The following is a 19256-nucleotide window of genomic DNA, read 5'->3' as shown; positions in this document are numbered from 1 at the left end:
TCCTGCCCGAGCCCTGAGTAGGGCCCAGGCCAAGGAGGAGCTTGCAACCAAGGTACGTGCTCTTGACCAGAATCAAACCCGGGACCCTTTGATGTGCAGGCCAACACTCTATCCCTGAGCCAAACTAGCTAGGGCTCAATTGACTATTTTGTAATGACTATAAAATCAAAGTAACTTTCCCAAAATCCAAGTTAATTAAGACTTAACTGTATATACAAGGGGGGAGGTATCCGATGTGTTTTCAAAAGTGCTGCTGCTGCCATAAAAAGTTACTTCTTGTTGAGTGGTATGTTTCTCTCTAAAACTAGATTAGCAGCACATCTTATGTAAAGTTCACTGTAAATTCTGATTTGCAAAAATTAATGCTGGGCATTTCCATCATTCCTATCTCAACAGTTAAGAAATGATTCAAACTTCCAATTCACAGTAAGATAGCAATTTAGCCACAGGCATTTCTCTCCTCTCCCTCACAGGACTAGAGTAAAGTAGACAGTAAAGTCCACAGCGACAGAGAGGAAAACTATGGGGAAGGAGGGTACTCTGCCCAGAAGAACTCAGGAAACTCATAACTAGGGGAACTGGGAAATACCAAGAACAGCAGAGAAATAGACTGCTAAACAGCTAACTAAAACTTTATAATTGCACATAACTTTTTACCTCCTCAATATCCCCATGTTCAACATGTCTGGCAAATAATCTTCACCAAAGAAATTGACAACCTCAAAGAAATCTGCCTTCTGAGACTTCCGAGTTCCTCAGGAAAAAGGCCAATTCTCGTCCTCATTACCCAGCATGTCCCTTACAGCGCTTTTTATTTCTGAGGCCTGAGACCAGAGTGCCTCAGAGTAAACAAAGGCCCTTCGTGTTGCTGTGAAAGTTTGTGTTCACTGCAAGTATGGGGTAACAGAAGTGCTGCATTTCACCAAGCTTGTGGTTTTGCCAACCAAAGGTGACAAAGCAAGAAAGAGGCAAAGAAGTTGAGAAGGTAGGCAAGGGAGTATATAATAACTGACTGTGGAATTTAGGTATAATCTACTCATTCCTCTTCATTGGATCATTTTCATCACCATAAAATCATGTTGTTGTTTTTGTGTGTCCTTGGGGCGGGGGGGGGGGGGGGGGTACTTTCTTGCTCCCAGTTCCGCAGTTCAGCTACTGTCCCATTTCTTCCCTTCTGAAAGCAGAGTTGTTTATATATATTGTCAACAAGTCCTCTCTTCCCATTCCCTCTTAAACACATTCCAGTCCACTTTTCCACACACCACTCCATCAACACTGCTAACTGCTCTTGTCAGCAACCAATGATCTCATTTAGTGTTACCAAATCCAACTGTCCATTCTCAGTCTTCACCTTACTAGTTCTATCAGCAGCATTGGATATAGCTGATCACTCCCTCGTCTTGGAAGTACTTGCATCATTTGGACATACTCTGTTTTCTGTCTACTCCACTACCACTCCTTCTAAGCCTCTTTTCCTGGAATGCCCCACGGCTCAGTTCTCTCTTGTCCTTTCCTACCTCAGGTCTCTTGGTGATCTCATTCAGTCTACTCAACACTTCCACTTAGATCTCTCCTATCACAAACCCAAGATATCCAAAACTGATCTCCTGACCTTCCCTTCCCTTTCAAGGGTGCTCTAACCTCAGCTTTTCCCAAGGGTAGTTAAAGACAATTCTCTCTCTCCAAGTCTGTGATCCAAAACCTTAACTTCCTCCTTGGCTCCTGTCTTACACCCCACATCCAACACACCAAGAAGCCCTGATAAGCCCTGGCCAGGTAGCTCAGTTGGTTAGAGCATCATCCTGTTATGCCAAGGTTGCAGGTTCTAGCCCCAGTCAGGGCACATACAAGAATCAAATAATTAATGCATAAATAAGTGGAACAACAAGTCGATGTTTCTCTCTCTCCCCCGCCCCTCAAACAAATATCCATTTAAAAAAAAAGAAGAAGAAGTCCTAATAATTCTACTTTTAAAATATAGAATCTGATCACTTTCACCACATCTACTTCTATGATCAAGCCACCATCCTAGTCTCCCTTCTACCTCTGGCTCCCTAGAGTCTGTTTATTCTCAACACAACATCCTGACTGACCTTTTTAAACCCTTGGGGGAAAGAATGAGAAGAAAACAAAAAACAAAACCAAGAAATATACCCAGTTGCCCCATTTCTAATGCTTTGCTATTAGTGCAAACTTTCTAAAAATGTGGACTGACTATATTACAAGGAACCTATACTGTGAAATTTTGTGATTGTCTCATTTGGTTATTTATTATGCCCTTATGTTTTACATTATAACATTTTATTTACAAATATGCTTCACAATCAAATGTGTCCATTTTTAAGGATGAGGTACAAGAGAAGGGCCAGTGGACAATTTTGCGAGTCATTTCACTAAAGTAGTGCAACAAAAGACACACACACACAAAATCCCATCTTGAGAACAAAAACTACTTATCAATGGGTTTACACATAGGCTGGTAATTCAAGTTGTCCCATTCCATTCTTTGTTGTCTCTGGAAAACAACTTTACAAGTATTGCAACAAAGGTCCCAGCAATATTCAAAGGACATTTAACTACAAATTATAGTCATTTAACAAGTTAAAGGTACTATTGGAATCTGAAACATAATGAAGCTTTTATTTTTAAAAAATTATATACAATGAAAAGGCTGATGTACCAATTTGCATAGTAGCAGAACTTACTAGAAAAGGAAAAGCCATCCAATTGCTGAGAAACTAATGAGATCAGAATGTAAAATTACGCCGAGTAAAATGCTTATATGAGATGCAGTAGGAGAAATGTTTAAAGTTCTACAGCATATTAACAGTAAGGTAAGTCAACATATTGACCTGTCACATGATATAAAATACTTATGTAATAAACAGAAAAATATGGTGTATTTTTTATCCAGATTGATGAATCCAGAGTTTGTAAACTGTAATATATCTAAGATTATACTCTAGATATATTATGCATTCATAAATATCATAAAATTTGAGAATAGTAAAATCAAGAAAATTTTTTTTGCTACAGAGTGCTTGCTGCCCAAGGTTAACAAAAAACAGGGTATTTAATGTTTTGTCCTCCTATCTGAAAACTAAAAGTCTGTTTGGAAGCACTATGTTGGCATCTGAATTGATAATATCCCATCAATAGCTGGCTCTATATGAAGATTTGCTACTCTTTTTTTTTTTATTGAGGTATTATATGTGTACATATCTTACCATTACCCCCCCACCCCACACCCACACATGCCCTCACCCCCCAGAGTTTTGCGTCCATTGTTTATGCTCATATGCATGCATACAAGTCCTTCGTTTGATTTCTTATCTCCCCCCCCCCTCTCCCTAACTTTCCCCCTGTAATTTGAAAGTCTGTTTGTTGCTTTACTGTCTCTGTATCTATCTTTTTGTTCATCAGTTTATAATGTTCTTTATTATCCATAAATGAGTGAGATCATGTGGTATAAGATTTGCTACTCTTATTAAAAAATTAAAAGTAAAATTAAAAATACCTGACTTCACAACACAGTATTTTCACAGAGAGCTAAGTGTCAAAAACTCTGGGAGATGAAATATTTTAAAGTTCTACTTAAAGCTATAAAAATGATCAACAAAAAACCTGTACACTCAATAATGTTTAATGAACTACATGGAAACCTGGACAAAGAGCACATAAAGCTCCGGCTACACGCAGAAATCCAGCGGCTTAGCAAATGAAGAGTTCTCAACAGGTGTCCGCTGAAAGGTGAATTGCAGGAGCACTTTCACAAGTAGGTCAGAGGATCAAGAGCGTGTACTGAAGCTAGTCACCTTAGCAAACACTTATCACATGAAACAACTGGACAACTCTCGGCAAGACCTTAGAGAAAATATTTTTACTTCAAGTGACAAGATTCTTGGCCGGGGAAAATCATGTGACAAAGGGAAATCATAAAATGATTGCTACTTGGGCTGGAAAGTGAAAAAGGATCTCTGGACCTTGAGGAGGAAGCATCTTATGTGCCACTTTCTGGCTAGACCCTCAAGATGAGATTTACTGATCTGCCCCTTAAGAAATTCTGGATTTCTATGGAAGAGTAGTGACCTGCAAATCACAATAAAGAAATGAACATTTTGGCTACAAGTTTTCAACTTTTTATGCAAGAAATTTTTTAGTTGTTTATCAAGATCAAGGAGAAAATCACCTCATGTCAGTTGAAAATGAAATCTGTGAATGGTTATTTCAAGTTCAACGAAAGAAAGCAAACACAATTTTCATATGAAAGACATAAATTTCATTATTTATTTTTAGTTTTAAAAAGTAACTGTCTTGTATAAAGCCTTTTCATAAAAGGTCAAATAATCAACACACACACATATATATATAATAATTTGAAACTTATGGAACTATATTTGATTCTCATCATGTCAATCTGTTAAAAAAAAAGTTGGGTTTTTTTTTCAAATTCTTATATAAATTCTGTCTTAGGCTATATTTTTATTAACATTATTTTTAGTAGCTTTGTTACTTAGCATTCTCAATAATTTTCATATTGTAAATACATTAATACAAATCAGCTTACAAGTAGTACTGGCCAATAGACAACAGATGAATGCAACAGAACTGAAAGTCTAGAAATAAACGCATAAATCTATGGCCAAGTGACTTTGGCAAGGGTGCCAAGTCCATTCAATAACAAAAGAACAGACTTTTCTTTGCTGAGATAACTGTATTTCCACATGTAAAGTAATGAAGTTGAACCCCTACTCACAACATATATGAAAATAAAAAAGAATGTTCAGATACATGCTACAATATGAATTAACCTTTAAACATTGTGCTAAGTGAAATAAGCCAGAAACAAAACAATAAATATTGGATGTCTATAAAGCATTAGCAGTCATTACTGGAGTACTGTATTATAAGACCTAATTATTCTCAAGTACTGTCCTGACCATCCTGAGCTTCACAGGGCCCCAAGGCCTAATGCGAGTTCTCCCACTCTTGCCACGTGTGCCCCCTCCAGTGGGAAGGCTCCTCGCCCAGCCAGTTCCACCATCAGCCAAACCAGTTGTACTCGATTGAATCCAAAACCTAATTAGTTTCGGTCCCCTGCCAGCTCTCAGAATTATTCAAACAAACTAATCACAAGCTCCCACAGTGAAGGGATGGGAAGGTTACTTCGTCCTTTTGTTACTACAAAGCCTGTCTCCCACAGACCCTGTGGCTGGTTCACTCTATTCCCATGCGATGTGCAGTATCTTCCTCTCCCAGAAAATTGCTGTCAATCTCATCTCACCAGTGTCCGGTAGTACCGATTTCAAACTATTTAGGACAGAAGATCCATACTTCACCAAAGGATTATAGGTGATAATAACAATTAGTATATCTAAACTTTCTGTTTAAACTAATATCAGAAAGTTTATAGGTGTTATACCTTTTATGGAGGAGTTCCCTGAGACCTAGAAATTATTTCATGGATCCTCCAGTGTATAAAGATTGAGAAAGGCTAGTCGAGTCTCTTGTAGGCAGGGTTGGTGCGGACCAGAATAGGTTGGTCCTGGTCCAGTATAGTTCTATAGCTGGTAAGCACAGCAAACGTTTCCTGATCACACAGCCTCCTGACCAACCACAACAGTTTCCTAATTTTAAAACAAGAGAGTGGTTCTAGCAATGAAGATCTAGGAGCGATTTCACAATTACACAGGAGGCCTTTTAATCATAAAAGAAACAATTACACACACACACACACACACACACACACACACACACACACACACACACCTTGGTTTCTCAGTTCTCTGCAGAGGTTTTGGGAGTTGTTCCTTCAAGCTCAACCTAGAGTCTCTTCCTTTAGATCTCCAAACAATTCTGTAAAGCACGTGATACCTGTGCCAGACATTAATTTATTGCCCCTCATCTCCAAAATCACCGTTTGCCTGTTCTGTGAAAATGGATGTATGCCCTCAAAATATTCATTTCTTTGCCAGCTGGCACGATATTAAGCTTTGTCAAAAGAGGACATTGGAAAGACACTGCAGAGGAGAGAATTGTGCTTCTGGCTCCAGTTTGCTCACTAGGCTGCAGCAGACAAGGCTTCTGCAGGACCCACTCCTGCAACAAGGATGGCTTTTCCAGCCGCAGGCTCCTGCAGCACACCCGGCGACCCCAACAGGAGGTAGCACAGAGACCGGACAGACATCTCCCCATGAACAGCTTTCCCTGGCACCCCAGAGCCGTGGTCAGCAAACTGCGGCTCGCAAGCCACATGCGGCTCTTTGGCCCCTTGAGTGTGGCTCTTCCACAAAATACCACGGCCTGGGCGAGTCTATTTTGAAGAAGTGGCGTTAGAAGAAGTTTAAGTTTAAAAATATTGGCTCTCAAAAGAAATTTCAATCGTTGTACTGTTGATATTTGGCTCTGTTGACTAATGAGTTTGCCGACCACTACCCCAGAGGGTTGATAGCCATCAAATTCACCACCCACAGCTACTTGCCTTGACCTTGCCCTTTTCCAACAAGGTCTAGGCCCCAGATGGAGAGGGAAATCTACTATCTCAGCCCCACTCTATCTCAGTAACTACTCTTTATATCAGTTTTTCCTATATTCCTTAGAGCTATCTTTACTTCTTACTGGTAAACCCCTCATTGCTCCAATCCCAGTATAGTCAATAATTCTTTTTCTATATATGTATTTTTCTTTATTTCAGAGAGGGAGAGAGAGAAAGAAACATCAATGATGAGAGGGAATCATTGATTCCTTGCACGCCCCCCACTGGGGTTCGAGCTTGCAACCCAGGCATGTGCCCTGACCAGGAGTCGAATCATGATCTCCTTGGTTCATAGGCTGATGCTCAACCACTGAGCCATGCTGGCCAGGCTAGTCAATAATCCTATATAATAAGAGGCTAATATGTAAATTGTCCCCTCGGGAGTTTGACTGACTAGTTCAACTGCTCGCTATGATGTGTGCTAACCACCAGGGGACAGCGTGGAACAAAGGAAGGCCCCGGCTGGCAGCTGGCAGCCGGGGAAAGGAAGGCCCCAGACGGCCCTGATTGCTGGCCAGACCTAGAGACCCTACCCATGCACAAATTTCACGCACCAGGCCTCTAGTCTATATATATATAAAAGCCTAAGCGACCTTTCGACCAGTAGCTATGACACACACTGACCACCCGGGGCAGACGCTCTGACCGGTAGGTTAGCTTGCTGCTGGGGCCCAGCCGATCAGGACTGGGCGAGGCGAAATGGGCCGGACACGCCCTGGAGCCCTCCTGCATTCCCTCCCCAGCCCCGCAATCCGGGACCCTTCGGGGGATGACAGGCCAGGCAGAGGGACCCCACAGGTGCACAAATCCGTGCACCGGGCCTCTAGTTCTTTATACAAATCTTTTCCTGTTAAATTACAATGGGGTTTCTATCTCCTGAAAGGACCAAACTGATACATCCCAACAATTCTCTAAGCTCTTTGGTATCTTATGGTAAATAAACCCTTTCTGCTTAAGGTATCTAGAGTAGATTCTGTTCTTTACAACTGAATCTTCACCGTTTTCTTTTTCAATAAAGAAATTTTTAAGGAGTGAGGAATCATACAATATCCTCAGAGATTAGATAAATCTCTGACTTTTTTTTTTTTTTTTAATTAGGAAGTGAACCCTACCTGGTCTGGCTTGGTGGTTAGAGCGGCAACTGGTGGACTGAAGGGTCACGAGTTCAATTCCAGTCGAGGGCACGTAACTCGGTTGCAGGCTCTATCCTGGGTCCTGGTCAGAGAACATGAGGGAGGCAACCAATTAATGTGTCTCTCTCACATCAATGTTTCTCTCTCCCTGTATCTTCCCCTCCCTTCCACTCTCTCTAAAAATCAATGAAAAAATACCCTCAGGTGAAGATTAACAAAAAATAAGTAAATAAAATTAGAAGTGATACTAATCACGCATAGCCAGGATTAAGATGGCTACTGAGGATTATAGTCCTAGATTAAAGTCTATTAAATACTTTAATTGTAATATGAATTCCATCTTAGACTATTATCATCCCTGCTTTGCCTAACTACTATTTAAAATTTAGTCTACAATAAGATAACACTTCACACTTCACAACACTAAAGTGGCTATAATCAATAATAAACAATTAAGATAATAATAAATATTAGCAAGAATGTGAAAAAACTGGAAACACCATACATTGCTGAAGGGGATGTAAAATGGCAGCTACAGTGGAAGTAGTCTAGCAGTGCCTTAAAAGGCTAAACATAAAGTATCCAAATGCCTCAGACAGTCCATTTCTAGGTATAACCCCAAAAAATGGAAACCTATATCCACACAAAAACTTATACACAAATGTTCACAGCAGCATTATTCATAGCAACCAAAAAGTGGAAACCCAAATGCCCATCAATGGATAGATGGATAAATAAAATGTGATATATCCACATAGTGGAATATTATTCAGTAATCAAAGGAAACAACGTACTAATATTTGCTACCTAGATGAAACTTGAAAATATTACGTTAAATGGGAAAAGCCAGCCACGAAGCACCACATCATTGTATGGTTCCATGTATATAAAATACCCAGAATAAGTAAACCCATAGAGACAGATTACTGGTTACCTGGGACTAGGGGAGACAGGGATTAGGGTGGGAGGAGAGGGTAAAGGGGTGTAGAGTTTCTTTTTGAGGTAATAAAAATGTTCTAAAACTGATTGTGATAATGTTGCACAACTCTGTAAATATACTAAAAGCCACTGAACTGCATACTTTAAATGGGAAGATTGTATGGTGAGTTATATCTCAACAAAGCTCTTTAAAGAGGAAAACAAGCTTAGTCTCTGCAGGAACTTTCATAATTCAATGATTTATAAATTAGGATTAGGGACTTATGTCCTCTGTACCTCAATGCCTACTTCCCATGACAAAATACTATGTAATTTTGCACAAAAGCAAAACAACCGACCCACCTGGGTCTTTGGGAGATGTATTCTGAGTTAATTATCCAACAGAAGTTTTTTTAAAAATAATAATAATAGGCTGCCTTTCCCTGCTGATAAGCGCTCTCGAAAACATGGTGAACGTTCCTAAAACCCGCTGAGCTTCTGTAAGAAGTATGGCAAGCATCAACCCCAAAAAGTAACACCATAGGAGAAGGGCAAGGATTCTCTGTGTGTGCAGGGAAAGCGGTGTTGTGACAGGAAGCGGAGTGGCTTGTGGAGGACAGACTAAGCCGATTTTCTGAAAAAAAGGCTAAAACTACAAAGAAGATTTTGCTGAGGCTTGAATGCATTGACCCCAACTGCAGATCTAAGAGAATGCTGGCTATTAAGAGATGCAATCATTTTTAACTGGGAGGAGATAAGAAGAGAAAGGGTCAAGTGATCCAGCTCTAAGCTTAATATTTTGTTTTATTATATGACAATAAAATCTTGATATGTTCGCTTCAAAAAAAAAAGCTACATTAAAAATCTATGCTGTCACCTAAAAATCCACAGCATACATTACCCTAAATTGGAGGAGGGGTCTGTATAGTGCTCTTATATATTTAACGATGACCTGTACTAAAATTATATATTGGAATTTGACTTTAGCAGAAAATCATACAGCAAAATCAACTTCCTCAAGCTAGCCCATGCATAAGGAAAAGCAAGCAATTGTGTCTACTCTAGCTCAAGAAAAGTACCAAATTTTAGATCTGAATTTTTGAGATTTTCCTCAAGTAGAATTAGTTCCAGAGCCCAGGGAATCTAAAAACTGAAAACTTCAATTCTCACTAGCTTAAGCCTGAAATCAAGCCCATGAGCTAAGTCAATAAGCAAGCACACACCAGGCATCAGAATTTCATACACATAAGCTGTCCTAATATTCATTCCACAAACAATCCATAGAAGAAATTCTGACACACAGCCCAAACCTAAAGTCATATATTCTAGATATATAAATACTTCAAATATACATGGTTTTTAATTTATTTCAAGTTTAAACTGCTTTTTTTTTTTAAAGTGAAAAGAAACATACACTGTTCACACTCCAAAGTCCCATCTAAATCTTGTAAATTCAATCTGAGGAAATATGATTCCCTTCTGACTTGCCCTGACTAAACAACTTGGTCCAGTTCCCATTCCACCAGAACAACATCACTATTTTACTCTCATCTATTTACAGATAGGTCTTCCTACAAGATACCGTTAGACAAAAAACTTCCACTGTTTAAAAATATTTAAGAAACATTTCTCTCGTTAACAATGAAAACCTTTGCTATTAAACACCATATTGTTCCTGTTGGAGTGGGAGCGGGCAACCAGGAAAAGACCACAGTTAAAGAATATCTGGGTAGCTGGTTCCGCCCAGGAGATGGGGAAACAGCTACACTGAATACAAATCATCTTTTGTTGACTTTCTCTAATTGTTTCACCATCTGAAATGAATAAGTCACTCTTGAGAACATAAGGGAGCTAACTATTATTCCCCCACACCAACTATATCAATGTGAGAAAAACTGCAACCCTGAGTATTTAATTAGAAACAACCCAAAGAATATGCCCATCATACCCTTGGCAGCATCATTAAAGAAAAAAGTGAGAAACTCTGGGGGAAGGAGGTCAAAAATATCTGTTTTGTTATTAAAGAAAGGAAGAGGCAGATAGACTAATACCATTTAAATTAAGAGAGAAATACTTACCGTGAACATGGTCTGTGTATATTAACCTATTCTAAATTACTATGTTAAAGTAGACTTTTTTTTCATCTCGTTACCTGACTCCTATGACATCCAATTATTAGTTTATGAATGTGTTAGCCCAACTGTAAACAGGCAAATTTATTTCACATATATTACTGTCATTAACTTGATCAAAAAATGTGGGTAAGAATAAACCTATAAAAAGATTATACTTTTTACCTTTCCTCATCATGCATCCTCATTAAGAACACAAGTTTGGATGTTTCACACATTTCTCCAAAAAAGACATTCTGGCACTTATAAAGGTCTCATTTGCTCTGCTATGTGATTCCTTAATTATACTAAAAGTTATAGGGTCTTATTGTTGGGGAAGTAGAATCCCACTACACTTCAATTTAGTTTATTTAAAATTACTCTTCCAGCAATTCAGATTCCAAATGACTACTTTTAAGCTTAAACAAATTCCAAAATTCCTAAATCTATATAGGTGATAGATGAGATTTAAAAATTTACCTTGAAACAAACATATCCATTGCCTCTAACCTAACTCTGATCCATTAAAATGACTTAAGTTTTGTTTGTTTTAAGGAAAGTACCATAGCCAAAGTCAGGTCCCCAATAAGAATCCCCAATAAGAATCAAAATACACAAGATATGAGGGACTCAGAAAGCTATAAGGCATATTAAAAAATAGCAAAATGACAGAAGTTCCTCCTTATCAGTAATATCTTAAATGTAAATAAATTAAACTCTCCAATCTAAAGGTAGAGATTAGCAAAATGGATAAAAAAAATTTAAAAGCCATGATGCAACAATATGCTCTCCACAACACTCACTTTAGAAACAAATACACTGAAAGTGAAGGGATGGAAAAATATATTCCATGCAAACAGTAATCAAAAGAAAACAGAGGTCGCTATACTAATATCAGACAAAATAAACTTTAGATCAAAAAAAATGTTTTAAGAGACAAAGGATATGTTAATAAAAGGTTCAGGGGAGCAAGAAAATTTAACAAGTATAAATGGCATGCACCTAATAACAGACCATCAAAATACATGAAGCAAAAATTGACAGAATTAAAGGGAGAAATAGACAATTCTACAATACTACTTGGATGCTTCAGTACCCTATTCTCAATAATGGATGGAACAACCAGAAAGAAGATAAGAAACAGAGGACTTAAACAACACAATAAACCAAATAGACATACAGGGAACACGCTACCTAACAACAGAACGCACATTCTTCTCAAGTGCACATGGGACAGTCTAGGACACCTTATAGGTCAGGCCACAGATTAAGTCTCAATGGATTTTTTTAAAAATAGATATACACAGTGAGATATACAAAGTACCTTCTCCAACCACAACAGGATAAATTTAGAAAGCAGAAAGAGAAGGAAAGCTGGACAATTCACAAATTTGTGGAAATTAAATAACATACTCTTAAACAACCAATGGGGCAAAGTAAAAATCACAAGGGAAATTAGAAATACTTAAGAGACAGATGAAAACAAAAACACAACATACCAAAATTTACACAATGCAGGAAAGTAGTGCTCATCAGGAAATTTATAGCTATAAGCAAATTTAAAAAGAAGGAAGCTCTCAAATAAACAACCTAACTTTACAACTTAAGGAACTAGAAAAAGGAGAACTAAACCCAAAGCCAGTAGAAGAAAGAAAATTTTTTTTAAAATTATGTCAGAGATAAATAAAATAGAGAATAGGTAAAACAATGAAACCAAAAATTGGTTCGCTGAAAACATTAACAAGGTTGATAACCCTTTAGCCCATTAACTAAGAAAAGAGAGAAGACTCACAAGCTCTTTAGGGTGCTCAATAATTTTTTAAGAGTGTAAAAGGGTCCTGAGACTAAGAGTTTTAAAACTGATTTAAAGAACACTGTATTACAATCCAAGGTTCTATCAGATCCCTGCAAATCGAGAACAAATACATAAAATCATTAATTTTAAAAAAACCTTTTTAGTGTTTGAGCTTTGACCTATGAACCAGGAGGTCACAGTTGGATTCCCAGTTAGGACACAAGCCCAGGTTGCATACTCGATCCCCAGTGGGGGTGTGCAGGAGGCAGCCAATCAGTGAATCTCTCTCATCATTGAAATTTCTATCTCTCTTTCTCCCTTCCTCTCTGAAATCAATAAAAATATTTTTTAAACTTTCCTAAGAATATTACATGAGAGCTGAAAAGAAACACTATACCAAATCAAAACTAACTTCACTCTATGTAATATTACTAGCAAAAAAAAAACAATGTTTAGAGGAAAGTGATTTTGTATATGTTGGAAATACCATGCAATATATTGATTAAACATAGTTTGATAGATAATATTTTTCACAGTAGCACATGAGAAGCTTAAACTACATTAATACATTTAAATGCTTTGCAGAGTTGGCTAATTACATGTCAGTCAAATAAACACAATCACATACTCAAAAACAGGTGATTAAAATAGCAGCCACCACCACCATGAGGGAGACAATCCAAGGTTCTGTCACAAGGACAAACAGGGATACCTGAGCAGCTCTCCGGCAGCATCTCAAGACACCCCACTCAGGGTCCAGCTGCTCTATTTAAAACTAAATTACATGCTTCCAAGGCAGGACAGTGAGACTAAGCTCTCACTGAGCCCCCAAAAAGCGAATGGGTCTTAGTGGAATTAATCTGCACTAATCATGTTCCATCGGCCCAAAGTCCTTCTTCAGCTTACCAGTTCCCTTGAAAGGCTGAAGAAAAGCAGCAGCAGCAATAATATTTCCTGAGCACTTACTATGTGCCAGGCTAAGCACTTCAGGTGTATTAGCTCTTTTAATGTTTAATATCATCTTAAGGGTGTAACCACTATTATCCCATGTTTGAAGCTGAGAAAACTGAAGCACAAAGAGGATAAATAACTTGCTTCTAAAGCAAAGCCAGGATTCAAACCCAGCCAGTCTGGCTCTGAGGCCCAACCCCTTAGTCACTACGCTATAGGATAAAGGCAGTGTAACTAACAGACATATATAAAGTGTAAAAGTCAGTGCCCACTCTACCAATTGTCTACAGGAAGCTCCCAACTTGCAGAGAACCCACTAACGGGCTCATTTATTACAACTAATGTTCAACTTCCAAGCACTGAGGGACTTCAAGCAAGAAGAGCAGGTTTTGGATGGTGAATACTGTGAAATATAATACAATACTGTAAAATATAATACCATAAACTATAATCTAGACCTCTTTTCCCTCTGCTATTGGAGATGAAACCATCACACAGGATTCCAGTTAGACTATTCTAAAGAGAATAATGCCTTGATTCAAGGCAATAAAAAGTTCTTCTTCAAAAGCTTAAACTACATTAATACATTTAAATACTTTGCAGAGTTGGCTAATTTCAAGGGTAACTCTCAGTCTACCCCCTGGTCATTTCAGGGTTCAGAGCGAGACTGCAGTTCTAACTATGTGTCGAAAGCAATTCAAGGCAGAGTTCTAAAGTCATTAAAAATGAACTTTAAACTTCATTGCAGAACTTAAGAAAAGTGGAATGGAAAACTAACAAGTCATATCACAACTCTGCTTAAGAATGAGAAATAAGGAGTGGATAAGAAACTGATAACTATCTCACAGTATTACACAGGACATCCTTACAGATCTTCCGAGTTTTAACTTTTGGCACATGTTTTAAAATATGTACCATTTAAAGCTCCTTAAATAAACGACTGCTTTTTTGGTCTACTGAACTGAAAACATTCCACGATACAATTACAAAAATAACTTTCTGGTTTTCTAAGGGAAAAAAGACAATTTAGGAAGAGGAATGCAAAAGTTAAAGAAAGGGATAACTCAACTTACACAGAGATTACAACATGGACACAAAAGAGAAGTTAAAATGAGCGATCAAGAAACTGTTCAAGTCCTATCTAACTACAAATTGTCATGCAGTGCAAACAGTGCTGCAATTCTGAATGCCTAAAGGAAAAAAAAAAAAAAAACATCCACCCAGAATTAAAATCGCCAGAGAAAATGACCCTTAAGTGTTAAAACGTGGTAGGTAATCAGCAGTGCTAGACCTGCAGACCCTTGAGCAAGCTATCTGAAAAGGAAAAGGGGGCTTGCAGTCACCAATATTCACATCGAGCATACTAAGATATATTTAAAAACTCCATTCCATAATGGGCAATGCCCAGGAAAGGAAACCAACGGATTCAAAGCTACACTGGCACTACTAGGCTTACACGACCCTGGGAAGGGGGAACTAGCAAGCCTTGCGTCAGGGATTGCAGGAGTCCTTGGATTGAATACTTGCGATTAAGAACCCGCAACTCAGGAAGGAAGGCCGTGGGGAAACTCTGCAGTGTCATCTGGGGCGATCTGATTCAGGTTCAAATCAAACACCCAAGGCGACAAGTTGTAAACAGAGAACACACTGGAGGCCAACGCACCCATGGCGAGGAAGCAAACCCAGCCACCGCAGGTGTCACACCACACCCACCTCGCCTCGCAGCTCGGCACACCCTAGAGCAGAGGGCTGGGCTGGGTACCGGAGTGGATGGAGAAGCCGGGCGCGCACCCTCCCCCCGGCCCGCCGCCCCTCTGGGCTCTGCTCTGCGCCGCGGCGAGCGAGAAAGGGCAGCGCACGGGGGTCGCCTCTACTCCGAGACCGCGCCGGGGACCCTCCGCGGGGGATGGGGGAGGGAGGTGGATCAGGTGTTCGTCGGTGGGAGCGGGAGAAGAGAGCGTTTTCCATTAACAGCCAAACCCCCAGCCCATCAGGGATTTCGCTCAAGATCCGGTCCACCACCTCCCCAAAGACACGCGTTACACAACCTGTCAGGTGAGGGGTCCCAGGGCGCGGACAGCGGCGGGCCCGGACTCGCTCCTCTCCCGCTTCTCCCGCCCCCAGGACGCCGCGGCCCGGGGAGAGCAGAGGGGCACCGAGGGTCGGCCGGCCGGACGCGCGGACGGCGGCGGGGCGCTCACCGGGGGCTTAGGAGGGGCAGCTGGCAGGGAGTGGGCAGAGCCGCACCACCTGGCTCGGCGCAGGCAGGGCCGGCGGCTGCTCGCTGGACGCACGGCGGATCCCTCGCCGCCCGCCACCGGGTGTTTTCATAGAAACCCGGCTGGCAGGCGAGGCAGAGGCGGCAGCAGCGGCGGCGGAGGAACCTTCCCGCATCCCGGGCAACGTCAGCGCGGCGCCCCGCCCACCGCACGCTCGGGCCAGCCGGGGAGCGCGCGGAGCCGGAGGGAGGGCGGCGGAGCGCGCACCGGGGAGAGGGCGGCGCACGCGCGTCAGTGGGGGTGGGGAGCGCGCGTGGGCCGGGAGGGAGCGCGCGCGCCGGCGTTGGCGGGGGTGGGGCGGGAAGGCTGGGCCCAGAGGCTGGAGCGGGTGTCGCGCGTGCCCCGTCGGCCCCTGCAGCTGACGCCCAACCGAACCAAACGGGTTGCCAGGCCACTCTCCACAAATCACCTTCCTGTAGGCTCCCAACCAGAGCCCCCTCCTTTTCCCGGGACTAACCCGGCGCCCAGCCCGCTCCCATCCATCTCCCCGCACCCCCGCCCTTAGGAGGCCTTTAGTCGCACCAGACAAGCGGTTCTTAACTCTCCCCACGTGATCCCGGGTCACATCAGTCCCTGAGGGCCATGGTGGCGCTTAGCCCTTTCCTGACCTCAAGGAGAATCCATGATTAAGAAGCTAGAAGACATGCAGTTTCCCCAGCTGGGCTCCCAGAGCACCACGGAATCGCACCTGGCGGCCAACCCTCAGTAAATTGCATGCCTATTGCAGCAGCGAACAAAACAGCATGCTGACATGTTTTTGCTGTGTTGTGTTGGGCCTACATAGAGGCACGAAAATGGCAATGCTACACGGGCGACGGAAAGCAAAGACGGAATTTTTTTCCGAGCCAAAGTAATGCTCCAGACAGATTAAATACTGCTACACCCCCTTCTGTTTTGACTATAATATATTTTTAATAAATACACTTTTTTTTCAAGGGCATGGGTCATGTTGGCTGCTGTTTATAGTAGCTGGTAAGGAATGTAACATGATTACAACCAGTTAGGGCAGCGATTTCCAATCCGTGTGCAGCAAGAATTTTTAAAACAGGCAATTCCTGACTAGTCAGGACCACGGACCTCTTTTCCTTACGATTGTCAAAAAAAAATAACAGCAGCCAACACAACGACAGCTGTCAGTGTGAATGAATCAAAATTATACCTATTTTTGTCAGATAGGCAAAAAAATATATAATATCTTTTGGTGTGCTGCAGAATTTTAGTTTAGTTTATGTGTGCCGTGAGATGAAAAAGGTTGAAAATCGCTGAGATAGGGAAATAAATTGAGAACTGTGAGGGCCTTGTTTTGTTTTCTTATCTTCCTGTTTAAATGAGATTGAGCAGGTGTAAAAGAGGTTCAAAAAGGAGCCCTGGCCCGTAGTTAGAAAACAGGTCCTCACACAGAAGGGTCTCAGGTTTGATCCCTAGTTAAGGGCACAAACCTGGGTTGTAGGATTTGATGCCGGTGTCGGGGCGCATGTGGGAGGCAACAGATCAATCTCTCTCTCCCTCTTTCCACCCCTCTTCCTCCACTCTCTCTAAAAAAATCAATGGGAAAAAATATCCTCGGGTGAGGATTAGCAAATAAAACAAAAAGTAATCCACAGTGAACCAGGCGAGTTTCTTGCAGCCTACCCTTGGCAGATGTCTTTACGGGGATAAACAAGAGACTACCATTTTCCAAATGCCATAGTTTCTCCCACTGTGAGCACCAAAAAGTAGGTTATGGTATTTTAAATAATTTTAAAACAAATGCCACCCCAGACCACCCAGTCCGAAAAGCATTATCTGAGAACACCTAATTATCTAAGAATATTTAACATTTTACAGAAATTAAATATGTAATATTATGAAATTTTATTCAAAAAGCATTTTCCTAAATGTATCAACAGGCAATATAGAAAGATATAAATATAAGTGCGAATGCTTGTGTTTGTAGATTTTGAATTCCACTTTAGCAGAGCATCGTTAGTGTGGTTTGATGGCCAGAACACAGACCCCATAGATTAACACACACAACTAGATAAAAAGCAGAGCCTGCTGGTCAGTCACTCTTTTCCACTATTTTAAACAGCTTCCTCAACACACCTTATTATGATATATAAAACTAAACATAAATAATTGTGTGATGTAGATCAGAGTCTAACCTTACAATGATATTCACTTAACTAGGATTCCTCATAAAAGTCCAGCCTTGTAGGTATTCAATAAACATTGTATTAGTTTACCTTGGGACTCACTTGTCAGGGAAGAGATAGGTGAGCATTGGAGCCAGCCAGCTATTTCTTTTCTTCTCTTGCTGATTTCCTAACTTCCATACAAAATCCAACAAACGTTATAACAAAACTCTATAGCTGTCAGGTTTAGAACAGCCATAGACCTCTCAAAAGTCTACAGCCATTTCCATCTGGAACCAAAAATGTTAGGAGCACAAGCTTGATCACGAACTTTCTGAAACATAGCCAGTCCTCCGGAGTTGCAGGATTGTTGTAACTATTCAATACCATTCAACAATCACCAATTTATTCCGCCCCTCCTCATGTGCTAGACACACTACTCCTGATATCTTCTGAGGAGTTAAACAAATGATAGCACTCAACAAAATACCTAACAGCTGTCCTGTGTCAAACTAAAAGGTTTATGACAAATAGACCATGCGGCAGAAGTGCAGTAAGAACAATGGGAGCTGAACCTCAGGGCATGTGGCAAGGCTGGGGAATGGAGGGAAGCAGCCCCAGCGCTTCACACAATGGAGTCATTCTGGGGGCAAAAGCTTTTACAGTGACAAATGGTTCCCAGCAGTCATGTGGTAGACTGTGAATGACACACGACTCAGGGCCAACAACGTGGAGTTCAAAGAACCATATCTGTAAACCACTCCACCCTCACTTTCTGTATTTGTGAAATGGGACTTAAATATTCCTGCCAAATCTAAAATTGTAACATTTGGAATACCCTTTGATCTACATACAGGAATTTATCCTAAAGAAAGAACCAGGAAAATATGCAGAGATTTACCTAGAAGGGTTTTTTATCCCGAGCAGTATTATAAAGTATCTTTAACGTTCAACAGAAGGCACTTGGTTAAACACATTATTGTACATTCATAATATAGATCACTAGGAAGCCCTAACAAATGACGGGGCAAAGCAGGCGTTCTTAACCAGGGGTCCAAGGGGTTTAATTCATGAACAGATGTGAATTTATCTTGAGGCTAATGAAGTGAGGAGCTAAACTTAGCCCCTTATTTATGCAGGCTCCTGTGAGTACTAAATTGCTGAGAGTTAAAGAACTTTGCAGATGCTAAAGGGAAGCCAGATTGCAATCAGGAAGCTTTTCTACATAAGTATTTCTGGTAAATAGATTACCTAACATGGCAAGGAGACCTTGCAGATTTGATTAAATTAAGCACCTTGGAAATAAGAACACTACTCTGGATTATTTGGGTTATTTTGAATTATCTGAAGCCAATCTAATCACATGAGACCTTAAAAACAGAGAGGCTGGCCTGGCCGGGTGGTTCAGTTGGTTGGAATA

The 19256-nt window shown here is 40.8% G+C and overlaps 1 protein-coding gene across 6 annotated transcripts in view; it reads right to left on the bottom strand.

Moving 5' to 3' along the window:
* The window catches only part of AGTPBP1 (ATP/GTP binding carboxypeptidase 1), a 105753-nt gene extending 89903 nt beyond the window's left edge, over positions 1 to 15850 (bottom strand). For 4 of the 6 annotated variants that reach the window (XM_079790468.1, XM_079790474.1, XM_079790472.1 and 1 more), the window contains exon 1: positions 15645 to 15850. The gene's annotated coding sequence lies outside the window, so the exon portion shown is untranslated. Of the gene's footprint in view, positions 1 to 7647; positions 7751 to 15491; positions 15582 to 15644 lie in introns of those variants that run through there. The other 2 variants (XM_079790470.1, XM_079790471.1) reach the window with 2 other exon arrangements.
* Between the last annotated feature and the right edge of the window lie 3406 nt (positions 15851 to 19256).

The sequence above is a fragment of the Cnephaeus nilssonii genome (genome assembly GCF_951640355.1).
Source record: "Cnephaeus nilssonii genome assembly, chromosome: 14".
In the NCBI taxonomy this organism is placed as follows: domain Eukaryota; kingdom Metazoa; phylum Chordata; class Mammalia; order Chiroptera; family Vespertilionidae; genus Cnephaeus; species Cnephaeus nilssonii.
The sequence above is the reverse complement of the archived record's forward strand: the minus strand, read 5'-3'. Positions and strand labels throughout refer to the sequence as shown.